This window comes from Rhagoletis pomonella, unplaced genomic scaffold (genome assembly GCF_013731165.1).
Source record: "Rhagoletis pomonella isolate Grant_MI unplaced genomic scaffold, Rhpom_1.0 Rhpom_scaffold_00008, whole genome shotgun sequence".
Lineage (NCBI taxonomy): Eukaryota > Metazoa > Arthropoda > Insecta > Diptera > Tephritidae > Rhagoletis > Rhagoletis pomonella.
This window is the reverse complement of record NW_023458562.1, coordinates 28,367,172-28,371,771: the sequence shown is the minus strand read 5'-3', so window position 1 is coordinate 28,371,771 and position 4,600 is coordinate 28,367,172.

The following is a 4,600-nucleotide window of genomic DNA, read 5'->3' as shown; positions in this document are numbered from 1 at the left end:
CACTTTACTTAGCTTTCCTAAAATTCGTAATTCTTGTTATATTTTTTTGTATTCAAAATTGGAATTAATTTCTTCAATAAAACGTCATTGCGTCGAATGACGGGGTTGAATTTACAGTTTTACCCTTGCAATTGTTTGAATGCATTTTTTAATCCATTGAAACCATAAAAGCTAAAGTTTCCATCATATAATAACATTTTTAACTATTCTATTAATTTTATTCGCCCATACATTCCTGGGTCTAGGATTTATTCATATTTCATATTTTCTGTAGTTGAGGGCCTCAAATCTATTCAATAGCTATTTGACTTCTGGAATATAACGGGTGATTTTTTAAGAGCTTGATAACTTTTTTTTTAAAAAAAACGCATAAAATTTGCAAAATCTCATCGGTTCTTTATTTGAAACGTTAGATTGGTCCATGACATTTACTTTTTGAAGATAATTTCATTTAAATGTTGACCGCGGCTGCGTCTTAGGTGGTCCATTTGGAAAGTCCAATTTTGGGCAACTTTTTCGAGCATTTCGGCCGGAATAGCCCGAATTTCTTCGGAAATGTTGTCTTCCAAAGCTGGAATAGTTGCTGGCTTATTTCTGTAGACTTTAGACTTGACGTAGCCCCCACAAAAAATAGTCTAAAGGCGTCAAATCGCATGATCTTGGTGGCCAACTTACCGGTCCATTTCTTGAGATGAATTGTTCTCCGAAGTTTTCCCTCAAAATGGCCATAGAATCGCGAGCTGTGTGGCATGTAGCGCCATCTTGTTGAAACCACATGTCAACCAAGTTCAGTTCTTCCATTTTTGGCAACAAAAAGTTTGTTAGCATCGAACGATAGCGATCGCCATTCACCGTAACGTTGCGTCCAACAGCATCTTTGAAAAAATACGGTCCAATGATTCCACCAGCGTACAAACCACACCAAACAGTGCATTTTTCGGGATGCATGGGCAGTTCTTGAACGGCTTCTGGTTGCTCTTCACTCCAAATGCGGCAATTTTGCTTATTTACGAAGCCATTCAACCAGAAATGAGCCTCATCGCTGAACAAAATTTGTCGATAAAAAAGCGGATTTTCTGCCAACTTTTCTAGGGCCCATTCACTGAAAATTCGACGTTGCTCGTTAGTAAGTCTATTCATGATGAAATTTCAAAGCATACTGAGCATCTTTCTCTTTGACACCATGTCTGAAATCCCACGTGATCTGTCAAATACTAATGCATGAAAATCCTAACCTCAAAAAAATCACCCGTTATTTAAACTGCTTTCGAATATACTTACGGCAATTCCCATTATTTTCTCTAGAATCGCTGCAGCTACTAAAGGGAATCGGATAAATTAGCACACTTTTTCTGTTGCTTTATAAAAAGCTGGAAAAAAGTAAACTTCGCAAAGTGTGTTTTTTGTCTATTTCGTCAATATTTTTCAGTAGTCAAAAAGCTTCTCCGATTCCCATTAGACTGTACTCTGGATGTAGATACAAGCTCAGTTAAAAAAAAGCTAATCAAGTTTAAAGTACATCCACCTTCTGTATTCATATTTTTAAACATATTATTAAAAAACTACATACGAATGATGTAACTTTTTTTAGGTACAATCTGTCTCATTTAGGTGCATTTATTTTATGATATTAGGTACAATCTGAAATTTCCATTTTTCATCCCTGATACATATACCGCAATTTAGAGCTTATATTGCACCACACCCTCGCTTGCCACAATTGCGCTCATTGAATTGATGATCGTCAACAGATTTAGCAATAACGCGCGCTTTTCTTTATTGCTGTGTTTTTTATTTTGTTTTTTTTTTTTTATCGCTAGTACTTCTTTTTATGATTATGCTTATATCGTTGCGATATATGTATTTACATTTTTTATTTATTTTTTCTGCTTTGTTTAAAACAAAGACAATTAAGTGTCTCATACATAACAATTGGGCGCTTTTGAGTGTCAAGTTCAAATGCTCCAATTGACAACATCTGCTGTGGGTATGCTTCAGCGATTTCAATGGAGATGCATATATGTATAGACTCATGTAAAATGCTGATAATCTGCTGATATTCAAAAATATACCACTAAGAACAAATTTCGAAATTGAGATCCGCAAAAAATAGGCGGGATAAATGAAGATCGACACACGTCTTTAGATATACTGACAAACACATAGTTCCACTGCTTCTAACCTTGGCTCCCCAAAGGTGTTCAAATTCATATAGCTTTCTCGAAGCGTTTTAACATTCTGGCAGCACAAGTAGAATGGGCAAAAGAAAGTTCTTCAACACATCAAGAAATAGTGGAAGCACGCTTGCACAGTAGAGCAAAACTCACACCTACAGAATAATTACATTTTCCATGAAAAGGTTAGATCCAAGATAAACGGACTTCCAATGCATTGGAACGGATGACACTGATACCTGCAAAGAGCCAGGAAATATTTGTATGCTTGTACACTTGAAAACATGAATATCCCTCGAGCGCATCTTATTGAAGTAATTTAAGGAGAATACCTTGCTCTGCTCTTGTCAGGAGACGGATGCCGAGTCAGTCTCAGGCAGTACCAGCCGGCGCGAGCCAACGCATAGTGGGTGAAAAACACATCAGCTCAGGTAGATTAGCTGCTTAAATTACCGGCTCTATTTTTACCACTCACCCTGGTAGCAAAGCCAAGTCTGTAGCTTTTTCGTTCTCAGATAGGAGTTAAGTATGCACACCTGAGGTCTCATCTCCCTATCTGGTGGGTATTCAGATGAACGTGCACCCTTCGGGAATGACGACCCCAACTCTATAGTTGGGAAACTATCTTCCCCTGCTCCCAAAACATCGAGGCCACAGGCGTATAGGGGCGAGTCTGCATTACCGATGGTGTTTAATGGAAAGACCTGTTGAAATGTAAAATTTACAAGTTGAAGGAGATTGCCGACAGAAATTCAGGAGAACATCCAGAACGTGCGCGAGTCCATAGTTAGTGTCTGCGGAAGCTCGATTAAAAACAACCCTGAAAAGTCCAGATAGGAGACCAAGCGGAACAGTGACGCCATCGATCACGAAACGACGTTTCGAAACCTTCTCAAAAGTGCAAAGATATAATAGACCTATTTAAGCTCATATCAAACAGTAATAAACCACCTTCGCGTCGCAGACATATACGAGTCATCCAACTACTGCAGTCCTTGACAAGTGGCCGCAGATGGAGGCCGAGCTTTCGGTCTTGGAGATGGTGACTACCTCAGCCAAAAAACCCGATTGTCCGATACTCCGGTGAGATGATGACTAGGGAATCGGTGGCTATAACCATAACGAGGACAAAGTCTCCAAGGAATTTATGCACCGGAACATAGCCGAGACCAGCTACGTTTGGTTGGGCATAAAGCTCAAAGCTTATCTGGCGATGGGTAAGTACGAAGAGAGTGAAGCTGCTATAATATATGGGAATTATGAACCCTAAGGCCCATATGGAAAACTGGAATTTCTTGAGGCGCGAGGACGAAAAGGCGATTTTCCAGCCGTTCTGTTCCTGATGGCAATCAGAAATCGGCTATACAAGAGCTAGGTCGCTGAATTCACTTTGGTGTGAGGCATGCAAATTTAAAAGATTCCGAGGCAGAGAGCTTTAGGACGACTACGAGAACGGGGAATCATCGCTTGAAGTGCCCCTGTAAGGCTAAAGGCGAATCGTTTCTAAATGTAATTGCCAATCGAGGCTTAGAAGATTTCGAGCAGAATGCATTTTGCTCTCAACTGAGAGGGGTATAACATACAACACATAAGCTACACATATCAACAACATGATTTCTCTATGTTGTCGGTGACAAACGGAACCCAATTCAATATCAAACGCGTCTGCATGGTATCCAAAACCAATGAGGTGGTGAGGGGCTGACAAATTTATGCTGCCGATCTGCACCGATCGCTCGATTTGCGCGCGCATAACAATTTGAATATCATCGATGATCAACTGTTGTAAAAACGCTACAGCCTTATGGCGTTTGACAATTGCTAAACTAATAAAATCGTCTTTTAGCAGCGGCATGACATAACAGCGAATAGTGACAGGGGGAGGAAAAGTGATCAGGGAAAATCATGAAATTGATCGTGAAACGTGATCGCGTACGCATAGCGATTGCTTTTAGGCTAACTGCCGTGGAATTTTTGTTGTTTTTTCATCTACTTGCGTTCGATATGCTTTTTGGCGTTGATGATCGATCCGCGCACTGATCTTGTTGAACGCATTATGTAGCCTTTTTGCAGGCATTTTTCTTTCTGGTTTTCCTTTTGCATTTTCTGTATTTCTCCAAAGTGTTTAGCACGTTGCCGCTTGCGTTTGTTTGAGCATCGCATTTTTATTAGAAACTGAAAATGCAAAAGCTTTGCCCGCCAATCTTTTGATCAGCAAACTTAATTGAATTAGAGTTTGTAGCTGTGTTTACGATCTGTTCGCACCGCTCCGCGCTGGCACTGCGCGCTTAAGGCCCGTCCACATAGAACTTTGGCGTTGCGTTGGCGTTGGCGTCGCTTCAACAGCTGACTATGAATACATGAATTCAAATGCAGCCATCCACATAGCCGAAATTCGACAACGCTCACGCCAACACAAAGCAAAA